The sequence below is a fragment of the Suncus etruscus genome, chromosome 9 (assembly GCF_024139225.1).
Source record: "Suncus etruscus isolate mSunEtr1 chromosome 9, mSunEtr1.pri.cur, whole genome shotgun sequence".
NCBI lineage: Eukaryota > Metazoa > Chordata > Mammalia > Eulipotyphla > Soricidae > Suncus > Suncus etruscus.
The window spans coordinates 62272820-62300761 of record NC_064856.1 but is presented as its reverse complement, the minus strand read 5'-3'; the positions used below and the strand labels follow the sequence as shown (position 1 = coordinate 62300761).

The window sequence follows — 27942 nt, the reverse complement described above, 5'->3', positions numbered from 1 at the left end:
AAAGGGGAAACAAATGGAGATTATAAACAGCTCTTCTCCATTTTCAAACTTTTGGCCCCTAATAAGGCAGACCCAGATAAGCGCCAAGAGTGAAGAGGGAAGGCCCTGAGTTTTTCCATGAAGATTCAGAGAGCCAAGACTCTTGCAGATTTTTGAGACCAAACAAATCAATTACAAAGAAGCTTCTTTAAGGAAAAAAAAAGTAAACTAGGCTAAAGAAGCAGTACTATCAGCAAAATGTTAAATCTCTCCCTTGTTTTTTTTTTTTCTTCCAGTGGGTGGGAGCAAAGAGATATCCCTTTGATATCATATCATAAAAAGCTTGAATTATGGACTGTCCATGTTAATGCTAAGTTTTACTGCCACCATATTTCAAAATGAAATTATTCTAACATCTATGCCTCAAATTAAGATTTGCGATAATGTATACCAGAGTCCAGCAAAAGTCTAAGATTCAGATGATGTGCAGGCTGATCCCCCTTGAGAGAAAACATTGGCTGTTGTTTCTCTTCAGTTAAATTCTCCTCAAGGACCAGAGCAATAGTACAGTGGGTAGGGCTCTTGCCTTGCACGTAGTCAACAGAGGTTCAATCCCCCAAACGCCATCTGGTTTCTGCAACTATGCCAGGAGTGATCCCTGAGTATAGAGACAGAAGTAAGCCCTGAGCACCACAAGAGTAGCCCCCCACCCCCCAAATCCAAAAAAATAAAAATAAAAAACTCTCCTCAACCCTTCAAATAAATCATGAGGGCTGTCTGATCATCCAAACACATCTGTGTGTGGGGAGAGCCTTAATACCACTTTATGGCAAAGAGGTTGGTATGTCTTAAAATGCAGGATTGTCAAAACAGGGCTTTTCTCCCTGTGATTTATAGAAATAAAAAAGGACTATAAAAAAAAGTGTAGCATACACCACACAAAACTTGATTCTCTTCCCACCCTGTCCTGTGGACATTGTGGTTTCAAGCCTCAACATATCTTTGCTCCCATGAGGTCCATGTTGTCTTCGGGGGTGGAGGGGTGTCACTGCAGAGTTCTAGGGCTGCTTATCTATGTATATAGAGCCAAACAGTTTATTTATTAGACATAGCAGTCTCCCCAAGTCTGAAGTCCTCAAGGCTGTTCTCATAGTCCCAGCACCTCATTTCATCATGTTCCTGGGGTGGGAGAAGAGGTGAAAAGGAAGGAGTTCTCTGCCAGTGGCCAAGTGAGTTTCTGAGTCCAGCCTTCTACTATGAAAAGAAAATAGTCCTTCAGTCTATAAATTTAGTTTCTCTGATCCAACTGGAAGGTGCCTTCTCTTCCCCCAAACCTTCAGAGAACAGTTATCCCCACAGTGCCAGGCATAATTCACACAATTCCTTTCCTCCCAACCCCTTTGCACACTTCTGTGGTGGGTTCACAAGCCAAACCATGTTAAGAATTTAATTTCATGTTTACATATTTTTCCCCAATTCCTTTCACTTCTCATGAAACCAAGATCAAATCTTTGAAAGGACTTGCTTAAATATATTATCACTTTCCAAGCCATAAAGTCAGGGATTTAAAAAAAAAAACATAAAATAAAATTCTCAGCAGTAACAATACAAAAAACCCTCTCTCCCCTCTACTGCCAAATCAGAGTATAATTTGCAAAGAAAGAACACAATGCAATAAAATGTTTCAAAAGATTTCTGATTTGTTCTTTCATTGCAATTTCCTAATGTCCACATTTCAATTAGTTAGCCTTCAATGCCTCCAGAGGTGTTCAGAAACAAAAGCAACTGTAGCACAGTTTCATGGTACTATGAAGCAAAAAGGGAACTGCAGGTTTCTTTAAAAATAAAAATTTAATATTGAAACCAGTCAGTCCCCACCACATCCTCCCGAGACAAAGCAAACTAAGCCGATTGAATCTTTGGCTGGGGAAATGTCCAATGTAAGATGTAAAATGTTAGACTCCTCCAGCATCTTTAACTTTTTGGATCTTAATTTTAAAACTGTAGTGTAATTATCTCTTATTTACTAGAGCTGCAAACACTGCCAAAGGGAAAAGAAACCACTTCTTTGGGGGATAAAGTTGCTGACAAAGGTTTGACAAAGAAGAATAATTAATAACTTTTTGCTGGCAAGGGTGAGTCCCTCAGTACTGAAGAGAATTTGGCCATGCATGAGGCAGCTGCCTTGTGGCTCACAATCCCAGCCAGACCCAGTCACCATGCATACCAACTTCCTAACAGCCTTGCTGGGACCAGGCTTCTACAGTGACTTGCTTATGTTCTAGGGGAGTCTGAAGATCCTCCTTGAGTTGCATTTTAGTGCACAAAGTGCTTTGCTCTCCAGTATGAGGTTCCATGCTTCAAGTATTCAGGGAGTTGTAGATATAGTATAGTTGGTAGGGCACTTGTCTTGCAGGTGGCTGGCTTAGACTCAATCTCTGGCATCCCATATTATTAAACCCTTAAATCCTACTTGAGTACAGAGACAGGAATAATCCCTGAGAATGTCTGGGTATGGCTCAATAATCAAATAAATAAAAATTAAAAATGCTATTCAGGAAATAGCAACACCTTTCAGCAAGAAGTTTGAGTGCTCTCCTAGTATGGTTTGGGGTTCTACCAATTAGCATTTAGATTTCCAGAAATCTTGTTGCCAGAGAAACTGGGAGACAAGGAGCAACCCACCTGTGTTAGCTTTCCAGGTGCCTGCTGTGACATTCACCTGATCTCCTGAAGAGTCAGCAGGGAGAAGCAGAGGAGCAGCACCTTCCCTGGGTCCAAAAGAAAACTAAGGTGTGAGGATGAGGATGTGGAGAGAAAGGAACTCTTATTCACTGCTGGTGGGAATGCCATCTAGTCCAGCCTTTATTGAAAACAATATGGAAATTCCTCAAAAAATTGAAAATGTAGCTCCGATGATCCAGCTATACCACTCCTAGGGATATACCCAAGAACACAAAAACACAATACAAAAATTCCTTCTGCACACCTATATGCATTGCAACACTATTTACAATAGCCAGAATCTGGAAACAACCCAGATGCCTGATAACAGATGAATGGCTAAAGAAACTGTGGTATACCTACACAATTGAATACTATGCAACCATGAGGAAAAATGAAGGCAAGAAATTTTCCTGTACATGTATGGACAAAGAAACTATTATGCTGAGTGAATTAAGTCTGAGGGAGAGAGATAGAAACAGCACAGTCTCACTAATCTGTGGGATTAAAAAAAAAAAAAGACATCATTGTAATAATACCCAGAGACAAAAGAGATGAGGGCTGGAAGAACCGACCCACGATATGATGCTTACCACAAAGATTGATGAGTGCAGTTAGAGAAATAACTACACTAACAACTATCATGACAATGGTAATAGTGAGAGAAATAGAATGCCTGTCTAGAATACAGGCAGGGGTTGGGGAGGAAGAAGATGGGGGATATTGGTGGTGGGAAGATTGCACCAATAAAGCGGTGTGTGTTCATTTTTATAACTGAACCCCAACTATAAACATGTTTGTAATCATGGTGTTTAAATGTTTAAATAAAGATATTATAAAAAAATAAATATGGGCTGGAGTGGTAACACAGTGGTAGGGCGTTTGTCTTGCATGTGGCTGACCCAGGACAGATGTGGGTTCGATCTCTGGCATCTCATATGGTCCCCCAAGCCAGGAGCGATTTCTGAGCGCAGAGCCAGGAATAACCCCTGAGTACCACTGGGAGTAGCCCAAAAACCAATAAATAAATAGGGTCATACCCAGGTGTGCTGGGAGGTACTGCTGTCATTACCCGAAGGTTCAGCAGTGCTTGAGCATGGACATGGAGCACTGGAACTCTGAACCTCACTCAAGCAAGGCACTTGCTCTTCCACTGGAGCCACTTTCCTAGAAGGAATCCAGCTCTAACTCAGTGATTTTAAAACTGTCTTAATTTTGTTTTTAAAGCTCTAGGACTTAGGAATGAAGTGTTAGGAAAGTTGGTAGTAAATTTAAAAAAAATTAATGAATAAAGTACTAAGTTATTTGAATATTTTGCTTGCAGCCAACTCAGATTCCTTCATGGTCCCCAAGCTCAACAGGAAAGATTCCCAAGAGCAGAGCTAGGAGTAACTCTGAACACTGCCACGTGTGGCCCAAAAACCAAAAGAAGTTTTCAAAATAAAGCACAAAGTCTCTTGAATGTAAATAGGATTCAATTCTACCCAGACATTCCTTTTTTTCTCATAGACCTATCAGGAAGTCTGAGAAGATCACATCCCAGCTTGGTAAGATAATATCTACTGCCAGTGATGGATTTCCTTGCCATGTCCTTACCTTTCTGTCTTATGTGATAAGCCCTTCTCTTCCCAGATTTTAGACCCCTTAGGGATAATATGTGAACCAATACCAAAACCCTAAGAGACCTTGTATTGGAGGTAGACAGAATGTTGATTTTCCAGGTCAACAAATTCCTTAACTTCATGTCTTGTCTAAGGCTCAGTTTTATCATCTGTGAAAGGAAGTGAATATTTTGGTAGCAGATTATACTGACTGGATTCCCTCTTGTGCCCCAAGAACAAATGTCTGGCATCCCAATGCCTGGTCTGGACTAGGTATCCAATACCTGACATCCAGCATGAATATATTACTGCCACAGCAACAAAATAATATATGCTACGGACTCAAGAGTACAATTTCTTTTTTTTTTTTTCCGAAAAATAACTGTATTGGTTTTGAAGAGATAGTACAACAGGAGGGCTGACCCAGATTCAATCCAAGGCATTCCATACAGTGTCCTAAGCACTGCCAGGATTAGTTCCGGAGTGCATAGATTGGAATAATCCTTGAACATCAACTGGTGTGGCCCCCAAATAATACAAGTTTATTATTGTTATTATTTAGCAGGGATTCGGGATACTTGATTCTATGTTCAGGGGTTACAACTAGTACTACTCAGGAAATCAAATGCAGATCTGGGATTTGAACCACTGACAAGGCATTATCAGGTCTACAAGAGAGCACATCTTTTGATTCAAATTTCATTATCTCAAACTAATTCAGCATCCCCTTTCCCCCACAGTACATCCCTCTGTCCCCCATATGCACATACCCCACTTCACAGGATTCAAAAGTGTCCCTGAGATTGTTAGCACTGTCTTCTCAGTGATAACCTTGGCTTCAAGAATATCCATTAGGAATATTGGATTAGGGTTGTATCTGAGTGGCAGAACACTTTATGTGAATGAAGCCCTGAGTTCAATCCTCAGCACTGCCAAGATAAAGAAACAAAAAAAGAGAGCATTTCTGATCCAAAGAGCACCATTAATGCAGAAGTGGAAGGCAAAATGCAAAGTTTTAACTGAAGGAAAGTTCTGTTTACAGATTGATTGCTCCTACAAATAGGATTCCAATGCTACCAATATTGAGTGTTGTTCCCTGCAGGCAGAGACCTCTAGGCAAAAGGGGCCTTGGTACACCATGTCCTGACTTCTGAGCCTGGCACATTGGTAGCAAAAACAGATCTCTCTTTTGACACACTTTCTCTGTGAATGTTGCAGGCCCCAAGCTTGCTGCAGAAGCCATGACAGAGCCTTCCTCTGGGACTGAAATGGAGAGCTACTTCCTGGAGCCCCCTAGTGGCCTCTTCCAAGTTCACATCTAATTCTCAACTGGGGCTCCCCACTGGCATCTGTCATCCAGTGGGGCAACCTCAAATTCTTGGAGAAGGTAACAAACATGCACTGGTTGGAAACTTGCAGGAAAACAGTGCCTTTCTCTGTGGTCAGAATCATTCATTGAGTATCTCCTGAGCACTCGCCCTGTGCCCTGCCCTGCCTTGGCCATGAGGAATCTAGAGAGAATTATGATTCAGTCACTGCTCTCGTGAAATGTAGCAGAAAGAAAATCCATGGGGGTGAAGAACCTATTCAGTGGGTAAAGCACTGACCTGCTTTCAACCCTCAAAGCTCCATATGTACCCCATATAGACCCCAGGAGTGATTTTTGAACTCAGGACCAGGGGTAAGCCCTGAGCACTGCCAGATATAGACCAAACATGTTTAATTTTAATATATATATATATTTAAAAAAAGATATGTGACCATAGAAAGACAATACAAAAAGACAACATATAGTAAGATTCAGGGAGCCCTAAACCAGTCTCTACAGAGAAAGTGGGCAGTCACAAGGAAGACAAACAGTGAAACTGGGTTTTAGAACCTTTTCTCAGATTCCAGGAATTACCCAGGTAGAGGTCTCTGAGGCAGAAGAATCAACACACTCAGAGCTCAGATCTATTTAGAGAATGATGGTGAAAATATAGGGCATTGGGGGTGGGTTTCATTTCCAAACTATGCTAGAGGCCTCCCACAGACATTTGATCCTAATTTCAGGGGAGCTGAGGCTGAGAAGAAAAGTGTAATAGCCATCCATGGTCATTGATGGAAAACTTGTGTGCACTGCTCCAGTCTAACCATGAGAATCGAATCACACACATCCCCACAGAGAGGCATCCTACACAACCCCAGGACTCTGGAAAACTCATCAGAACTAAGGAAAGGCTGAGGTTTGACACAGGAAGAGTAGAAGGGTGGTGATGGAAGTGTGACAACTGCATTTGATATTCTCTTCTGGATAAACCCTGCCACTGCAAAGGGCATTAATAGGTTAAAACCAAGTAAATAAAATAAGGCTTCTATATATAACTACACATAAGTAGTATTTCACGTAACTAATGTGCCACACACTCACTTAACAAAACGAAACAAAGTGTGAGGTATACAGAACTACCTGTACTATCTTCGAGGACCTAAATTATACATTAGATCACACCAGCCTGTGCTCAGGGCTTACTCCTAGTTCTGTGCTCCTGGTTATGCTTATATAGTTTCAAGGATCAGACCATGGTTTGCTGCATGCAAGACAAGTACCTTAACCCTGTACTATCTCGCTGGCCCTGCAATACTTTATTGTTGTTGTTGTTGATGTTATTGTTAGACAGTCATTTTCTGCCATAACCCTTTGTGAAAATCTAAAATTGTTTGAAAAAATAATTTCCTTTACAATCTTGTGCTCATCAAACATTCCAACTGCTGTCCTTGATGGGCCTTCTGTGAGTTAAATGTTACAAATAAGAATTTAGACCTTTCAGGCCCGGAGAGATAGCACAGCAGCCTTTGCCTTGCAAGCAGCCGATCCAGGACCTAAGGTGGTTGGTTCGAATCCCGGTGTCCCATATGGTCCCCCGTGCCTGCCAGGAGCTATTTCTGAGCAGACAGCCAGGAGTAACCCCTGAGCACCGCCGGGTGTGGCCCAAAAACCAAAAAAAAAAAAAAAAAAAAAAAGAATTTAGACCTTTCATTTATAGTCTAGTGATGAGATCCAACATTTGAGGAATGCCCGGTCCTGACTTAGCACTTTATGGACCTTAAGCCAGATGTCATCAACCATCAACACACCCGCTTGAGAAAGAAAACGAGGCACAGAAAGTTTGCCGGTTAGCCTGAGGTTTGATAAGCAGCAGAGCCTGGATGGCAAGTCAGGTTGTTTGATTCCGGCATCCATTTGAAGGCTGAAGGATGACAAACTTGATACTTGAGTGGCTCCTGGCTTTATCTTACACAGTACCTCATTACACACACTACCTCATTGAGAAAGAACCTTCTACACTGGCTGTGTTTTCTTCTTTGAAATTACATCTATGACTGGACAAGGAGGTGGAAGGAGTCCTGGTGGTTATTCCACACAGCAGGAACTAAGTCACAGTGGAGTTCAGAGCAAACACTCTAGCAGTCCAGGTGAAGGATGGACTGGCAAAGACACAGGATGATGTCATGCCCCCCCCCTTTTGCCTCCCACCCACCACACTGCTGAGGCTTTCTAGCACAGTCCCCAAAAGGAAGAAGAGAAGCAACTTCCCTAAAAGGCTAAAACAAAAGCCCTGCAGGAGAAACCCTTTGAGGCTCTCCAACCAATCAGTCCACAGGCAACTCTGAGCCCATAAATGTGCCTGGTCTGGTTTGTTTTGGGCTTACACCCCTCCCTCACAGACAGTACCTGACACTTTGCAAAAAGAAATAACCATAACCTAGCAATAGAGGATGCTGGCCTGCTAGGGGTTTGAAGGGAGGACTAGATGGAGAGCTTCCTATGCACTGGGCTACAAGACTGGAAAAGTCAGATAGGAAGACTTCAGACAATGTCCCCTTCCTGGAGCTCCAGAGTCTGGCTTCCTCAGCCAGTCGGTATTGGGGTTGAAAACACTGCTCCTTCCATCCCATGTCAGACAAAGCAAGACTCACTTTTCCAGTGTGCTTGAGATGCACAGATGAAATCAAGATTCCCTGGAGGTTGTGGAAAATACCAGAAACTTTCCTAGATGGTCAAATCTCCAACGCATAAGCTAGCTTACATTCTTCTACTCACTTCCCCAGCACAGAGGGGACACCAAATCCAGTGAACTAAAGAGGGGTTTAAATATTCACGTCAAAGGTCTCAGTGGAGGGAGTGTAAGAAAATTGGAGTTTAGAATCTTTGGTACAATGTCCTTGTATGTTTCCTGATGTTGCTTTAACTATCTGCCATCTAAGGTCGGGGTGTTGTTCAGCGTCTAAATGCCTTATATGTGTGCAGTTTGATCTCTGACACTATAAAAAATAAAGAAAATGCTAAACAAATTGTGGCATACCTAGTGGTTGATGTTGGTGCTGTTGCTGCAATTTGTGTTAATGAAGACACAAAATGTGAGCCACTGGTGGTACGCACTGGAATCATCACTTCCAAAACAACACAAATGAATTTTCGCATGTTTCTGATGTCTAGAGTCAGGTAACAAGGCTGGATTCTCACTGGAGAGTGCACTTTCTCTGCACACTGGATTTTTCTGACTTTCTTGGTTTATGGTCTCAGAACTCATCTGCAAGCCAGTACAGGTGAAACTCTCTACTCAGTTACAGCCCTGGATCCCTCTATAACAGTTGCAGAAGTCAGGTGCTGCCCTGACTGACATTTGTTCATCAGTCTCCTTTGCAAGGCAAGTAATATATTTATAGGTCTCAGATGTTAGGATTTGGGCATTTCTGGGGTGCCACTATTAAATATAACAAAAACCTTACCCTTTAGGTCAAACTATCGGACCTGAAAATTTGCTCTCTCAAACACTAAAATAACTGCGGTATCAACCTCCAGCAGTGTAACAGGCATACACCAATCATCTTACATACATTATCTTATTTAATTGCAGTTAATGTTCAATGAGGCAGCACTGCTGAGTGACATGATCTGGTTTATTACCTGCTAAAATGCGCTAATGGCTTCCCAGATGTCCCTTGGCAAACCTTCTAGCACTCTTAAGGGCCTATTGAGGTTTTGAGAAGTCTAGCCAGGGTCCCACTCCCAGCTCCTCTCACAACAGTGTCCCCTTCACATTCACACTCCAGCCCAATGGGCCTCCTTCCAGCTCTGTTACTTATACTTCTATGGCTGTGGCTGCTCACATAACTGGATCCATTCCACTGTTTTAATCTTTCTTTCTTTTTTTTTTTTTTTTTTTTAGGTCACACCCGGTGGCATTCAGGGGTTACTCCTGGCTCCATGCTCAGAAGTCGCTCCTGGCAGGCTCAGGGGACCATATGGGATGCCGGGATTTGAACCACCATCCATCCTGGATCGGCCATGTGCAAGGCAAATGCCCTATCACTATGCTATCTCTCCAGCCCCTCAATGTTTAAATCTTTTTTTGTTTTGTTTTGTTTTTGTTTTTGTTTTGGGTCACAACTGGAAGCACTCAGGGGTTACTCCTGGCTCTATGCTCAGAAATCGCTCCTGGCAGGCTCAGGGGACCATATGGGATGCCGGGATTCAAACCACTGTCCTTCTGCATGCAAGGCAAACACCTTACCTCCATGCTATCTCTCCAGCCCCTCAATGTTTAAATCTTATTGAATATCTAATCCTAAATGAGATCTTCCCTATCCATCTCTGAAGTAAACCCCTCTCCACTTCCCACATAGCCATCATCCTCTAAAATTTGCATTGTTTCATTTCACCTTTTTGTTTTATTTTGGTTTTGTTTTGGATTTTGGCAGTGCTCAGGGTTTAACCATTGGCTCTACATTCAGGGATCACTCCTACCAGGACTCAGGTGCTGGACATGGAACTGGGGTCGACCACATGCAAGGCAAGAGATTTAACCCCTGGTTCTATCTCTTCAGTTCTGTTTTTACTTTTTATATAAAAATAAATAAGGCTTGAAAAATAGCATAGTGTGATATAAGGCAATTGTCTTACATGCCATCAACTATGGTACCAAATATGGTCCCTACGTACCTTTAAGAATGATCTCTGAACAGAGCCTGGAGTAAGCTCTCAGCATCTCTGTATGTGACACAAACCACCACAAAAAATATATTAATATATATAGTAAATAAATAAAAGGTTTTAAACAACAACGACCTGCATACTGGACAGGGCTTTCTGCACTGCCCTTTAATTCTGAGTTGAAATTCTATAGATGCCACTCCGCACCATCCTGACTTCAATGTAGGAAATACAGATTCCAGGACCTTCAATACAGACAGGATACCAACAACAGAGACTGTGAAAAATATAACTGTATGGGCACTACAGACAATGACCAGGATTGAACAAACTAGTTTGCCTGGAGCCTAGAAATGGTCTACGTCAGGAAACTTCAGGGTAACATCTCCTTGTACTTAGGCCAAAAGTTTTTCCTTTCCATGACCCCCATACTTTGGCGGGCCCATGCAAACGATAATTGCCACACTAACATTGTTTATACAGTGCTCCTTTGACTCTAAACCTTTAAGAAACCACTAGTAAAAATATCTGGAACTGCAAAAAAAATGGTTTACATTAGTGTTAACATATATGCTTTTAGTTAAACTAGCATTCTGGGGGATAAAAGAGGGAGAAAGGGATATATGCTTGGGAACAGGGATGAAGGGAGGACAACACTGGGGGTGATGGATATTCCCCTGATTCAATGTTAATATGTACCTAAAATACTACTGTGAAAGATATGTAAGTCATTATGATAAAAAAATTGTGTTTTATTTAGAAATGTTCTTCAACTTACATGTATTATTATATTATATTAATATTAATATATGTTATGTTACTATATTATGTTATGTCAGTTTACCTCAATATGTTTATCAATTTTGCCTCTTGAATAAATTCTTACAATAAAAAAAATAAATAAATAAAAAGGTTTTGGGTTTTTGGGGTGTGTGTGTGTGTTTTAAAGTAGGTTTTGGGTTTTTGGGGTGTGTGTATGTGTGTGTGTGTTTTAAAGTATCATGGATCAAGCCCAGGTGTTAAATATACAAAGCATGTGCTCTGTCACCGAATCATAGCCTCAATCCTGAATTGTTTTATTTTATCTGGTCTGTGAAACCAGAAACCTAGTCTGTTCCATCACTATATCCCCATCTCCCAAAATAGGGCTTAGCACCACAGAAGCATTTGATATATTTTTACTGAATGAGTGAATCTGAGTTGTGTAGATGAAGAAGCCAAGTGGCAGGATCAACTGTAGTCAAGCAGCTGGGGTTCCAACACAAATTCTATACCCCAGCCTTTCACAGAACCCCTTCCTAGTCCCAAGCTCCCAATAGAGGCCCATCAATTAACTGGACAACACAGAGATGAACATACCAGGCTCTGCTCTCCCACAGCCCTTGCTCTGTGGATTGCAATGAAAGAAAAACCCAATTCCACTAGCCAGACCACTGAATCCCAGCCAGCAAGTACAGCAGAGTAAGGTCTACAGGCTTGGCCTGTAGGGCTATCAGACAGGGAGAGTACACGGTCACTGCAAACCAAGAATTCCCAATCAAATGAGGGCAACCAATCTAAGACATAAAAGAGCCAGAAGCACCAGGAGGCACAAAATACAGGGTTCACTGCTGAGACAGGAAGAGCTGTAGGGCCTGATGTGGGAGGTTCCACTGGGTTTAACCAGTGAGGGGGCGAGAGGGGTGCACAGAGGCAAGTACAGGCGAAGTACAGCACACACAAGTAAAGTAGGAGCTGTGGGTGGAAAACGACCAGCAGAAATAAGGTGCACGTCTGGAAGCAGAGGAACATTTAAATCCAGTTACAACCAGACTCTAGAGACTTAAAAGACCTGGTCTGAGGACTCAATATCTTTCCAAAGGGAGGGGATAGTCCTGGCCATATCTTGAGCAAAAGAAGCTTATGTTTTCATTAGATTTACTTGAGCACTGAACAGGATGATTTGATCTCTACTAAATAAAACTGTTGCCAGAAAAGTCTCCAACCACAAAATGCCTCTGTTCCACAAGACCACCTAGTGGGGTGCTCATCCTTCATGCCTTCAGAAGGGCAAAGCTTGGTGAAGCTAACAACTCCATACCCTGAATACGTCAAACCATTTTTCCCTAGGCTGGTGACTGGTTTGAACAGTTGGAAACACCTGGGTGGAGGTAAGGAATAACCCAGTGGAGAAAACAGAGAATGGTGATCTGGAGTCAAAGCAATTCTCTCTACTCTCCACCTCCAAAGTAAATATTTACAATTTCCTGGTTTCAAAACACAACTTGATATGGATTTTTGTTTTGTGTTTTGATTTTGTGCCAACCAGTAATGTTGAAGGGTTACTCCTGGCTCTCCATTAGGGAATTTCTCCTATCAGTATTAGGAAGACATATGAGATGCCAGGGATTGAACTCAGGTCAGCTGCAAGCAAGGTAAGTACTCTACCTGCTATACTATCAATTTAGAACACAACTTGAAAAGCAGACTGAAAAGGACTTTTGATTTACCCGGCATGTTTTAGATGAAACACTAAAAATATATTAATTATTTATATCTTCGAATCTAAGGATAAACAATCCATGCCTGTGTACAGCCTGTTGTACAGACTGTCTTGAGCAATGGTTCAATTTAAAATAAACACAGTAGAAAAACATCCTCATATACTATCTTTCCTGAAGACCATCCATAGAAAAACTTAGTCTCTTGAAATACATTTTAAATCTTTTTTTAAACAAACAAACAAAAAATATCCTCTTTTTTTTAACCTCCAAAAGAACTGATGTTTCCCTATCTAATAATCAGAGAGACACCTTTAAACATCAAAATTTTCCATCCACTTGGCTGTCATTGGTGAGAAACTTTAACAGATGTTATCATGGTTTTCTAGGGAGTCAGGCTGCAGCTCTGGAGTGCCATTATTTTAATGTGTAGCAGAGGAGACCGTTACTTAATGGATTCCAGAGACTGAAATCCCAACTGAGCTAACCACACTGAAGAACTCTTAAAAATTCCCTCCAGGGCCTCTGAAGAACCAAATATGGAACTTCAGCAAGGAGCCTGCAAGCCAGCAATAAAGAGGAGAGGATTGTCACAATGGTACCAATAATGGAAGACTTCTGCTGTCTCTTCTCATTATATTCTGCCCGTTCTGGTCCCTGCTATACATAAAAGAAACGGGAAGTGGAAGTAAAGAAAGAGTGAAAAGTCACACCCAGCCCCCCCCCCTTATTTCCTACTCCTGAGTCAGCAGGTTGGCTGAGCCAGGGGGAAGGAAGCATAGAGACCTGATGGAAACTGAAGTTTGGACTTCAAAGTAGACTAAAACTTCAAACTAATAAATGGGATTTAATAACCTGACAGAAACTGTTCTTTCAGCCTGAAGAAGGTTGAAAGCTGTACAATCCACCTGGGCTGTCACAGATTATGCTTTTAAGGTGATACCTGAAGGGGTCAGGGCCAGGAAGGGGGAGGGAAAGTAGCTTTCCTGCTTAAACTTACTGAGAAAATTGTTAGGAAATAAAAACATCAGAACGAAACAACAGAATCTTCCAGCTAGCAAAATGAATAAAGATGAAAAACAAAACAATGACTGGTTTTAATGTAAGTATATTAAAAACAAGTATCTCTATGTATTTCTGGAATGTCTAGCTCATTTATGTCTACTTTCACCAAATATCAGATTGGAGGGCTTATGAACAACAGACATTGATTCCTCATGGCTCTGGAGTCTGAGACATTGAAGATCAAGCCATTACAAAGGTCAAGTTCTTTAGCGAGAATCCTCTCTCTCTCTCTCTCTCTCTCTCTCTCTTTCTCTCTCTCTCTCCTCTCTTCTCTCTTCTCTCCTCTCTTCTCTCCTCTCCTCTCTTCTCTTCTCTCTCTCCTCTCTCTCTCTCTCTCTCTCTCTCTCTCTCTCTCTCTCTCTCTCTCTCTCTCTCTCTCTCTCTCTCTCTCTCTCCCTCTCTCTCTCCCTCCCTCCCTCCTCTCACATTATTGTCCCCAACCTGCCATATCCTCACAGTTGAGGGAAACTGACAAGGCACCTCTGGAGACACTAATCTCCCTCATGAGAGCTACCTTCAGAATTTATGCATTTCCCAAGGGTCTCACCTATTAATATTATTGCACTAGGCTTTTAGAACAGTTCAACACAAGTAATTTTGAGGACCCAGAAGAGGGTAGTGGACACATTCACAATACAGCAGACTAAAACTATAGATCCATATAAAAACTTTTGTTTTGCCTCTCAAACTATAATGTACATAAAAATCATATGCAATCAGGGGCCGGAGAGATAGCTTGGAGAGAAAGCGTTTGCCTTGCAAGCAGAAGGATGGTGGTTTAAATCCCGGCATCCCATATGGTCCTCCAAGCCTGCCAGAAGCAATTTATGAGTGTAGAGACAGGAGTAACCCCTACATGCTGCTGAGTGTGACCAAGAAAGGAAGGAAGGAAGGAAGGAAGGAAGGAAGGAAGGAAGGAAGGAAGGAAGGAAGGAAGGAAGGAAGGAAGGAAGGAAGGAAGGAAGGAAGGAAGGAAGGAAGGAAGGAAGGAAGGAAGGAAGGAGGGAAGGAGGGAGGGAGGGAGGGAGGGAGGAAGGGAGGGAGGAAGGAAGGAAGGAAGGAAGGAAGGAAGGAAGGAAGGAAGGAAGGAAGGAAGGAAGGAAGGAAGGAAGGAGAGGGAGGGAGAGAGGAAGGGAGGGAGGGAGGGAGAGAGGAAGGGAGGGAGGGAGGGAGGAAGGAAGGAAGGGAGGGAGGAAGGAAGGAAGGAGGAAGGAAGGAAGGAAGGAAGGAAGGAAGGAAGGAGGGAGGGAGGGAGGGAGGGAGGGAGGAAGGAAGGAAGGAAGGAAGGAAGGAAGGAAAGAAGGAAGGAAGGAAGGAAGGAAGGAAGGAAGGAAGGAAGGAAGGAAGGAAGGAGGGAAGGAGGGAGGGAGGGAGGGAGGGAGGAGAGGAGAGGGAGGGAGGGAGGGAGAGAGGAAGGGAGGGAGGGAGGAAGGAAGGAAGGAAGGAAGGAAGGAAGGAAGGAAGGAGGGAAGGAGGGAGGGAGGGAGGGAGGAAGGAAGGAAGGAAGGAAGGAAGGAAAGAAGGAAGGAAGGAAGGAAGGAAGGAAGGAAGGAAGGAGGGAAGGAGGGAGGGAGGGAGGGAGGGAGAGAGGAAGGGAGGGAGGGAGGGAGAGAGGAAGGGAGGGAGGGAGGAAGGAAGGAAGGAAGGAAGGAAGGAAGGAAGGAAGGAAGGAAGGAAGGAAGGAAGGAACCATATGTAATCAAGTTAAAATGCAGATCCTAAAAAACATGCAAATTCTGGTTCAGTAGGTTTAGAGTGAGACCCAAGGACTTGCATTATTCAAATAGTGCCTAGTTATATGATGCTATCAGTACAAGGATCATACAGAACTCGAGAGTTTAAGGCTTTTATTTTTTTATTCATATTGACAAATTTTCTCCAGAAAAATTTAGAGAACATTTATCAGTGCATATCAAAAACCTCAAATCCTTTCCATCTTTTGCCTCTGTAATTCCCTAATAATGAATATCTAAAGAGTAAGAAAGAAAAAAAAAAGATATACCCAAAGATGTTTATCATGCTACATCTATAGTAAGAATTGTAAAACAAATCTAAATATTTAACAATTGGGAAGTTTCTAAACAAATTAAAGTTCTTTGGTGAATAAACTATATAGTACTTAAGATAGTCATTAAATACTAAGTTCTTATAAAGTGATTATATAGAAAAAGTATCATGATACTGAGTGAAAAAGATCAAAACACAAAGTTTGGAAATATCAAATATGCTGGCTAATTTTATACTTGGCTTGGCAATAGTGTCCAGTTATAACCTCAACACTGAATGTTGCTGTGGAGGCATGTTATAGATGATCAGCACAGTCAGTTGACTTTTAGAAAAGAGATCTAGTTCCATGAACCTCAAAGAACAACAGAGTAAACATTGAGATTTTCCAAAGAAATTGTTGCTCAAGACTGCACGTCAAATCTTTACTGAGTTTCCAGCTACTGACATGCCACATACACGTTTTAGACTTGCTAGCTTCCAGGATCACATAAACCAATTATTTAAAAAAAAATTTCAATTATGCATGCTTGCATCTGAATATGAAATCACTTTTTTAACTCTTTTTTTTTTTTCAAGACAGGAAGATGGGCCTTCCAAATAGTTTCAGGAGACCCAGGTGACACTCCCAGTGATACTCACATAGCTTGTCGGTTGGATGGCTTAATGCTTGGTTTGATAGTGCTGAAAGACACCAGCATCACATTTGGTGTTGCTGAAGGGGGTTATTCTGTTTATGACTGAAACCCAACTACAAACATCCTTGTAATTATGGTGTTTAAATAAAAATGTATTAACAAAATAAAAAAATAAAATCACAATATAGTAATGAAAAAAAGAGGCAACAATAACTTGTATTGGGATCATGTGGTGCCAATGATTGAATTCAAGATCTAATGGGCACCAGACATGCACTCCAGCTCTTTGAGCTACTTCCCTTGTCCTGCATTTATTTTCAATATGCATATGGATATGTACGTATAAGTACATGTATACATGTGTAGGTGCTATGTGTATGTATATACATATATACATACACAATATGTTCACAATTTTATAAAAATCAAAGCTAGTAACATTTACATGTATATATATATTTTTTTTTTGGTTTTTCAGGCCACACCCATTTGATGCTAAGGGGTTACTCCTGGCTAAGCGCTCAAAAATTGCCCCTGACTTAGGGGGACCATATGGGATGCCGGGCAGACACCTTACCTCTAGCGCCACCTCGCCGGCCCCACATTTACATGTATATTAACAAGAGTTGTAATCAACTTAGATGTCCAAGAACAAATGAGTGGATCATGAAGATGTGGTACATATGTACAATGGAATACTACATAGCTCTAAGGAATGATGCAATCATGCAATTCACTGGAATTGGTGGAACTGGAAGATATCATGTTAAATTAAATATGCCAGAAGAAGAAGGATAATTACATGATAATAACACTTATGAGTGGTATTTAGAATAACTTTACAGGAGATGCAGTGGTTTAATGGGGTTGGCTAGAATACTCTTGGCCCCAGAGTATAGTGAGAAGTAGGAACGAAATAGTATGGAGTGGGAGAAAGACAGATACAAAATAACATGGGGCAAAGATCAAAGGGCTTCATGAAGTATATTGGTGGTATTAAGGAAGGACAGAACTAAATCTTAAAACTACAGAGTCGGGCCTGAGCAATAGCACAGCGGTAGGGCATTTGCCTTGAATGCTGCCAACCCTGGACAGACTCTGGTTAGATTCCCAGCATCCCATATGGTCTCCAGAGCCTGCCAGGAGCGACTTTTTTTTTTTTTTTTTTTGTGGTTTTTTGGGTCACACCCGGCAGTGCTCAGGGGTTATTCCTGGCTCCATGCTCAGAAATTGCTCCTGGCAGGCACGGGAGACCATATGGGACGCCGGGATTCGAACCGATGACCTTCTGCATGAAAGGCAAATGCCTTACCTCCATGCTATCTCTCCGGCCCCAGGAGCAACTTCTTAATGCAGAGCCAGGAGTAACTTCTGCACATCGCCGGGTGTGACCCAAAACAAAAAAACAAACAGAAAAAAAAGAGTAAACAATACTGAAACCTGAGAACCAAACTTTAACCATCAAAATTTAAAAGGTGCCTATTATGATGGCTGGCTCGAGGGGCTTGGATTAAAGCCTGGGATGAATTCTGTGAACAATGGTGGAGGGAGATTGAGAGTGGTGGTGTGGCTGGTGCTGAAACATTGTATATCTAAAACTCAAAAATGAATAACTTTGTAAATCACAATGCTTTAAATAAAAAATTACACTGAAAAAGTTTGTGCTCAATAATGGTATATATTGATTCTAATTTTATTATTGAGCTATTATAGTAAATAGATGAACTAAAAGAAGAAAACATTTGAACATTAGCACTGAAGGAGTGATTTATTTTAATGCTTGTATCATGCTTAATATATTTTTCTAATTTCTTCCCTGTGGCATGTGCTACTTTTGCACACAAGAAAAACATAATTATACTGTAATCTGAATTCAACAAAGCAACGTCAACTTCTACAAAAAGATTACTGTGTGATTTCAGGTAACAAAACACCCTTTTCTTTACCATCTTAACTGCTTCTCAAGTTGAAAATTTTATTTTTAGAAAGATGTAGACCAGAGGTGACAGAGGGACAAAGGTGGAGGGAGTTGGGCACTTTGGTGATGTTGAGACTTTGTACATCAGTTTCAGAAATCATAACACTATTGTATTTGTGTTACAAATCCCCCAAAAATTATTTTCAAAAAGCATTTGGGGGTTGGGTCACAGCTGGTGGTGCTCAGGGGTTACTCCTGGCTCTGTGCTCAGAAATGCTCCTGGCTTGGTGGACCATATGGAATGCCGGGATTCGAACCACCATCTGTCCTGGATAGGCTGCATGCAAGGCAAAAGCCCTACTGCTGTGCTATCTGTCCATCCCCCTCAAAAAGAATTCTTGTTCTTTCCCCCAGATCTGTTCCCATTCTATTTTATGCACATATGTATATATGTGCATGCAATGTGAGTGTACACATATGTGTTGCACATGCAGATTTGTATATCATTTCAGCCTTCTGACCCTTCCTCTCACCCAAAAGCAAAAAGCCTCTTGGATTAAAAAAAAAATTGATTCTAAAGGAAGGTTCTTTTTATCCCTATTTTAAAAAATGGAGAAACTGAAGCAGAGAAAGTTTAAGTGCTTTGTACACAGACACTCAGCTGGTAGTGACATAGCCCAAATTCCTTCCTTTGAGAACCATAGAACTAAGCCATGTGAGTACTTTCATTTCCTGCTTCCATACTGGCCATGAAGGTTTTCTCCTAGCCTTCCACAGTCTTCCCCAGTGACGCCAGCCAGTAGCCCCCATACACACTAGAAGAGGGCAGTCAGGGTGACACATCAGAGAGAAGACAGCTCTGGGCTCTGCCATGTGTTCCAAGCACTCGGGCCAGGGTCCCTGATGACTTCAATACCACAGATGGAAGCAAGCAGGACCACCCATGCTGCATTAAATGGGCCAAGTTCACTTTCAGCAGTTTCTCCCGGCTCCACCTCATCAGCAGCACAAGGCCCTGGCCAGCTGCCACTCACATGCCATGCAAGAAAGGGCCAACTGCAGAAGGTCTTAGAATACAAAAGCAACCCCATAAAACCAGAAGCAAGGTCTCTTCTGGATGGTTCCAGCACCCGTTTTTCACATTTTGCTCCCCAGTTCTGCACAGATTATATACTCCCCAGTACTTCTGAAGACCCTTTTCTGGGGAGTCTGCCACCATTCTCAAGTTCCCCCAAATTTTTTCTGCTATCCCACTTCTCTGTCACACCTGGGCCCATCTCCCTATATGACAGCACATCACCCCTACTATCTCATTATTACCTACTATACCAGGATCCAATGGTAATCCAATCTAGAATGACACCGCATGTTTGACAGACATGAACCCACTACCTAGAGGCCAGACTGATATCTGAGAAACTGCTTTGCTAAGCCTTTCCCAGTAATTAAAGAAAAGAGCCCCATTCACTGATGAACCAGTTGGGCAGCTGCCTCAGGCAGCAGAGGCAAATTTATAAGAAATGTTAAAACATCTCTAGGATAAACTGGAACTATGATATAAGTTAACTTGGGTTTCCATATACTGCCTCCACTGTAACAAATCAAGTATAAGTTGGATGCACTTATATCAAAGAAGATAATGCCCTTGGTGGAGGTAATAGGAAAGGTGGAGTTTGCTCTGAAAGCTGTCTGGAACAAATATGCTTACAGGGAGACTGTAGAGATAGCACAGTGTGTAGGATATTTGCCTTGCATGCAGTCGATCTGGGTTTGATTCCCAGCATCCTAAATGGTTCTTCCAAGCAACCCCAGGACTAAGATCTGAGTACAAAGCTGGAGTGATAGCACAGCGGGGAGGGCATTTACCTGGCAAGCAGCCAATCTGGGTTCTATCCCCAGCATTCCATATGTCCCTTGAGCACCGCCAGAAGTAATTTTTGAGAACAAAGCCAGGAATATCCCCTGAGTACCCTCAGGTGTGGCACAAAAACCAAAAATAAATAAAAAATAAATGTTCAGTACAATAGCTAAGACTTGGAATCAGCCTAGATAACCAACAACAAATGAGTGGATCATGAATATGTGGTGTGTATGTATATATATATATATATATATATGTTCCAAATAGCTTTCATGAAGCCAACATCACCTTGATACCTAAACCAGACAGTGATGCTACCAAAAAAGAAAATTACACACCAATATCGCTGATGAATACAGATGCAAAGATCCTCAACAAAATCCTGGCAAATAGGATTCAATGCCTCATTAAGAAGATCATCCACTACGATCAAGCAGGTTTCATCCCAGGAATGCAAGGATGGTTTAACATCCGTAAATCTATCAACATAATACACAACATCAACAACAAGAAAAATAAAAATCACATGATCATATCAATAGATGCAGAGAAAGCATTTGATAAGGTCCAACACGCATTCTTGATCAAAACTCTCAGAAAGAAGGGAATGGAAGGAACTTTTCTCAATATAGTTAAGGCCATCTACCACAAGCCAGAGGCAAATATTGTCCTCAATGGAGAAAAACTGAAAGCCTTTCCTCTAAATTCTGGCACAAGACAAGGCTGCGCTCTCTCACCACTCCTATTCAACATAGCACTGGAAGTACTTGCTATAGCGATTAGGCAAGAAAAAGATATCAAGGGAATCCAGATAAGAAAGGAAGAAGTCAAGCTCTCGCTGTTTGCAGATGACATGATACTCTACTTAGAAAACCCTAAAGTCTCTACCAAAAAGCTTCTAGAAACAATAGACTCTTATAGCAAGGTGGCAGGCTACAAAATTAACACACAAAAATCAATGGCCTTTCTATACATCAATAGTAATAAGGAAGAAATGGACATTAAGAAAACAATCCCATTCACAATAGTGCCACACAAACTCAAATATCTTGGAATCAACTTGACTAAAAATGTGAAGAACCTATACAAAGAAAACTATAAAACTCTGCTCCAAGAAATAAGAGAGGACACACGGAAATGGAAGCACATACCCTGCTCATGGTTTGGCAGGATTAACATCATTAAAATGGCAATACTCCCCAAAGCATTGTACAGATTTAATTCGATCCCTCTAAAGATACCCATGACATTCTTCAAATAAGTGGATCAGGCACTTTTGAAATTCATTTGGAACAATGAACACCCTAGAATAGCTAAAGCAATCATTGGGGAAAAGAATATGGGAGGAATTACTTTCCCCAACTTTAAACTGTACTACAAAGCAATAGTTATCAAAACAGCATGGTACTAGACAGGCCCTCAGATCAGTGGAATAAGCTTGAATACTCAGAGAATGTTCCCCAGACATACAATCACCTAATTTTTGATAAAGAAGCAAGAAATCCTAAATGGAGCAAAGAAACCCTCTTCAACAAGTGGTGTTGGCACAACTGGCTAGCTACTTGCAAAAAATTGAACTTAGACCCCCAGCTAACATCATGTATGAAGGTTAAATCCAAATGGATGAAAGACCTCGATATCAGACCTGAAACCATAAGATATATAGAACAACACATAGGTAAAACACTCCAGGACATTGAGACTAAAGGCATCTTCAAGGAGGAAACTGCACTCTCCAAGCAAGTGAAAGCAGAGATTAACAGATGGGAATATATTAAGCTGAAAAGCTTCTGCTCCTCAAAGGAAATAGTGCCCAGGATACAAGAGCCACCCACAGAGTGGGAGAAACTATTCACCCAACACCCATCAGATAAGGGGCTAATCTCCAAAATATACAAGGCACTGACAGAACTTTACAAGAAAAAAACATCTAATCCCATCAAAAAATGGGGAGAAGAAATGGACAGACACTTCGATAAAGAAGAAATACAAATGGCCAAAAGACACATGAAAAAATGCTCCACATCACTAATCATCAGGGAGATGCAAATCAAAACAACTATGAGGTACCACCTCACACCCCAGAGATTGGCACACATCACAAAGAACGAGAACAAGCAGTGTAGGCGGGGATATAGAGAGAAAGGAACTCTTATCCACTGCTGGTGGGAATGCCGTCTAGTTCAACCTTTATGGAAAGCAATATGGAGATACCTCCAAAAACTGGAAATCGAGCTCCCATACGACCCAGCTATACCACTCCTAGGAATATACACTAGGAACACAAAAATATAATACAAAAATCACTTCCTTACACCTATATTCATTGCAGCATTATTTACCATAGTAAGACTCTGGAAACAGCCAAGATACCCTTCAACAGATGAATGGCTAAAGAAACTGTGGTACATATACACAATGGAATATTATGCAGCTGTCAGGAGAGATGAAGTCATGAAATTTTCCTATACATGGATGTACATGGAATCTATTATGCTGAGTGAAATAAGTCAGAGAGAGAGAGAGAGAGAGAGAGAGAGAGAGAGAGAGAGAGAGAGAGAGAGACGTAGAATGGTCTCACTCATCTATGGGTTTTAAGAAAAATGAAAGACATTCTAGCAATAATAATTTTCAGACACAAAAGAGAAAAAAGCTGGAAGTTACAGCTCACCTCAGGAAGCTCACTGCAAACAGGGATGAGTTTAGTTAGAGAAATAACTACGTTTTGAACTATCCTAATAATGAGAATGTATGAGGGAAATGGAGAGCCTGTTTAGAGTACAGGCGTGGGTTGGGTGGGGAGGAGGGAGATTTGGGACATTGGTGATGGGAATGTTGCACTGGTGATGGGTGGTGTTCTTTACATGAAACCAAAAAAAACACAATCATGTATGTAATAAAGTTGGTTAAATAAAAAAAATTAAAAAGATTAAAAAAAAGGATAGCGCTTATATGTGGTATTTAGAATAATTGCATGAAGAAATGCAATGAATTAAATGGGCATTGTTTTAAACACCGTTGGTCCCAAAGTATGGCAAGGAGAAAAAAATAAATTGAGTGGAGGAGAAACACAAATATGAAAGGATGGGGGCCAGAGACTAAGTAGTCTGTTTTCTTTTTTTTTTTTTTTTTTTGGTTTTTGGGCCACACCCGGCAGTGCTCAGGGGTGACTCCTGGCCATCTGCTCAGAAATAGCTCCTGGCAGGCACGGGGGACCATATGGGACACCGGGATTCGAACCAACCACCTTTGGTCCTGGATCGGCTGCTTGCAAGGCAAACGTGCTGTGCTATCTCTCCGGGCCCTAAGTAGTCTATTTTCATTGGTGGTGTTAAAAGAGGACAGAATTAAATATCCAAGCCAAAGGCAAGAACAATGAAATCAAGAGCTCCAAGCTTTAACAATCTAAACTTAATATGGGCCTGTTGTATTGGCATTCGGGGGCAGGGGTAGGATTGGCCATACATTCATTGTATGTCTGAAACCCAATTATGAAGGACTTTGTAAATCAGAATAGTTTCAATAAAATAAAATAAAATTTAAAAATAATATGAGTTCAGAGCCAGGAGTAACCCTTGAGCAACATTAAAAAACATGCTTGGATTGCCAAGTATGCAAGTAGCAAGTGTAATTGTAGGCCACACTAACAATCTCTAAACCAGTCAGCAAAAAGAATTTTGAAGTTGGAAGGTCCAGGTCTACTTAAATTTTGAGAGCAAATAAACCTTAAACTTTAATGCTAGTTAGTAGAAAGAAGTGATGCATCTGAGTGAATTTTAACTCCATTTATCCCATTTTCTAAGATAGTACTTCATTCAGAAACTCATATGAAATAAATACATGTACTTCCTCATTTCCAATGTAAAAAAAAGGTTCACTCATTTTATTAATATATATATCAGTCCTCCCAGCACATATACACTCATCCTAAATACATACATATTAAGCATAGACTTCAAGTATCTAGCTTGAGATATTCCCCACATATCAGAGTTAAGCACGAAGAGGAAGCTCTGGGAAGGTGAGAGGGTTGGTAACATCTCATGAGAAAGCCTCCTAGAATTAATACACTAGGATTTTATAGTGTTCCATGGCCTGCTAGCAGACGTCTACCCACCCCACACAACCACAAAAACAACTATCAGAGTTTCTCACAGCAAAACTGGAAAAACAAGATGATTGATTCCTCCTATTGCTGCTGTGATTAAGAGAAAAGGCTGGGACAGAAGGGTGAAACAAAAAAGCAGGAGGTGGAGTGGAGCAGAAATTCAAAAAAAGTCTTTCAACGGAAGAGGAGAAGGGAGGTACAGGGAGGAGAAAGAAAGGAGGGGAATGGCAAAGGAAAGGAGAAAGAAGATAGGCTCTTAGAGCTGCCCACTCTAGTGTCTGTGGGACAGGAGGCAGCTGAAACATGTGCTCAAATTGATGACATGTATTTTAACATAAATATTTGGCGGGTAGACCGAAGCATGAGTTACAGAGAAGATTAAGAAACACCTTCTCAGCTGTGCCAAGAACACTATGAAAAGTTACCATAAATATCAGAATAATGTACTGGAAACCCCAGTACATTACTCTAGATTCAGAATGGAGATTCAATAATGACTCACAAAATCAGAAAGATATTAAACCTTCACACCCATGAGGAAACCAATCTCCTTTGGCATATACGAGCATTATCTGCTACAAGGCCAGCCAGCTGTACACATTGACATCTCTTTGATACCAGAAAGATGGAAGCAGGCTCATGGCTTTGCATTCACTAAAGCTTATTATGTGCTAGGCACTGATCCAAGTGCCTAACATGTATTAACTCATTATCTTACTGGTATCATGAGAAATGTACAAATAGTCTCCTCTTTGCAGCAAGAAGTCTGAAGCACAATAAAGTCAATTTTCCAAATGTTAGGTAGTAAGCAAGAGGAACCTGTAGAATTTTGGGTAACCAATGGGTGGGGGTGTTGAGGAAGAAAAATCAATTATATAACATCCACCCAAAAAAGTTGGCTGTAAAGTAAGTTTTAGAGTTGGTGCCATCCATTTACTGCTCCAAATACATTCTCAATCTGCCCACAGTCATACAACTAATTAAGTGGCCAGATCTGTGCCTACTCTCTCCTTTAGTGTCATATTCTGTGCCTAAACTCTCCTTTATTACTGTGCAAAATGCCTCTTTTTAAAGGCCCATCATTTGTTAGGATGTCTTGATCTAATTTAAAGAGAGAAAGGAATGTTATAAGGCCAGCAAAGACTGACCTGAGATCATAGTGTCTCACTCACAGAATTCCCAAGAAATTACTACTGTTCTACCCCTGTACATCAAGGAGTTGATGGTAGATTTTTCAATAGAACTAACCTTTATAAAGTGACTATCACTCCCTTTTCCCAAATGGCCCAATACTTCAGTACAACAATCCCCACTTTACAAAGACTGGTAACCAATGTAGAGTAGATATCAATGCTCAGGGACCTGATCTGTCTCCAACATTTTCCATTGTGATTTATACGGCACAAAATAGTTTTACAAGGAATGAGTGGGTGCATCTTGAAAGACAGAATCCTATAGACAAAACAGGTTTTCGATAAAACTATATAATGCCTCACCTTACCTCTGTTTTGGAAACTCAGTATATTAAGTCTTGACAGCAAGAAAATAAAAAGCACTTACTGCAGCTTTTCCCAAATTGATATTAGCATAATGTTCCAGGGTTTTTAGGTGGGTGCTTATTAATAGAATTCCTAAATATAAAATTAGATGACTTTCACTCTAAATTCCCTTAATATTTCATATCTTAGTTAGTCATAACTATTTTCAAATAAGTTACAGGTTATTATTAGGGTATTCTGTGTTACTTAAAAACATCTCCCAGGCCTGAGATGGGACTCAGTGGTTGAATACATGCCTTTCATAAATGAGGCATGAGGTGCTTGCTGGGTTCAACTCACAGCCTAAATAAAATTATATTTTTTTTAAAATTTAAAATAAATTTTTATTTTATTTCATTTATATAAAATAACCCAGGGAGGGGATCTATGGCTATTTTACATTTTGTTGGGTTTTTTGTTTGTTTGCTTGTTTATTTGTTTGGGAGCCACACCTGAAGTTGCTCAGGGCTTAATTCTGGCTCTGTGCTTAAGAATCACTCCTAGCAGAACTCAAGGGACCATATAGGTGCCAGGGCAAAAACCGGAGAGGTAGCACGGTGGCAGAGCATTTGCCTTGCAAGCAGCCATACCAGGACCAATGGTGGTTTGAATCCCAGCATCCCATATTGTCCACCATGGCTGCCAGGAGCGATTTCTGAGCAGAGAGCCAAGAGTAACCCCTGAGTAACCGCCAGGTGTGGCCCCAAAACAAAAACAAAACAAAACAAAACAAACTTGAGTAGGGTGCATGCAAGATAAGTGCCCTATTCTCTGTACTATCTTGCTTGCCCTACCCTTTTTTTTTTTTTTTTACCTTTTTAACTTTTTTTCTACCTTATTTAGATAGAAATCAGTGGATTCCCCTGATTATACAACCACCATTGGGGGCACATTGAGAAATTACTGTTTTATTGATAAATATCTCCTAAAGTTATTAAAGAGCATAAACTCTCAGCAAGTTGCTTTAAAGGAGACATATGTCAACAGTTTGTATCAGACTCGGGCTCAAATTAACCTGTCTATTCCTAGGCCTTTCTTTGTCCCCACAGGAAATAAATCATGCAGTATACAGAACTAGGACAATGGAGAAACATAAAATTCCTAAAATTATCCAGACTTCAAAAATTCTTCCAATTTTCCCTATAATTATCAGAAATAGATCAGACTTTTCAACTTATTTGTAGTTTCAGTAATTAATTCAAGTAGCAATACAGTAATTACAAAATAGATTCAAATCATAGCGGAAATGTGGTTAAAAAATAGACAGAAAATAAAAAAGAGACAGGAGTGAGAGAAAGGGAAAAAACAAATAAGATGGGGAAGAAGAGAAGAATAGATGAGAGAGAGAAAAGAAAGGGTAAAGGTGAAGCAGAGAGAGAGAAAAATGAGGTGAGAGAATAAGAGGAAAGAGGAGAAAGAAACCATAGCTAAGGAAATCATAAAAAATACTTAAAAAAAGCCCTTATTGAGTCTGGTTAAGCTTCTCAAATAGAAAGCCCCTGACTGGTTGACATCAATAACAGAAAAGCATTCTGGTTTTGCTCTGGGATCTGGAAGTTCAAGAAGAGACAATAGCCAGGCTGTGTCTGGTGAGGATGATTTTCCTGATTCATATTCGACAACTTTTCACTGTGTCTCCCTGTGGTAGAAAGGGTGAAGGTTTCTCGAGAGCTTTGATAAAAACACTGCTCTGCTCTCCCTCATCACCTTGTCAAGGTCCCAGTTCCTCATACCATCAGATAGGGGTTAAGATTTCCACAGATGAGTTGAGGGGAAATAGAGGAAGACTGAGACTGTAGCACTCTTCTCTCCCTGCCAGAGTACTGGTTCATAGTAGCTGAAAGAAATTCAGGTAGATTTCTGTAGTCCTATGAATGTGGTGCACAATTCTGAGAGCATAGGAGAAGAACCTAGAAAACAGAGATACTATATCATAGGATTATCTGCTTGTGAGCTGAAGCCATCTGAAACCTGCACAAAAAATTTTAAATTCTTATTCAGGTGCCCACTTGATTATTTTTTTTTAATGTGGAATTATGGGGCTGAAGT

At 40.9% G+C, this 27942-nt stretch overlaps 1 protein-coding gene across 1 annotated transcript in view; it reads right to left on the bottom strand.

Moving 5' to 3' along the window:
* PARVA (parvin alpha) overlaps positions 1-27942 on the bottom strand; it is a 202872-nt gene that overhangs the window by 135371 nt on the left and 39559 nt on the right. The window lies entirely within an intron of this gene.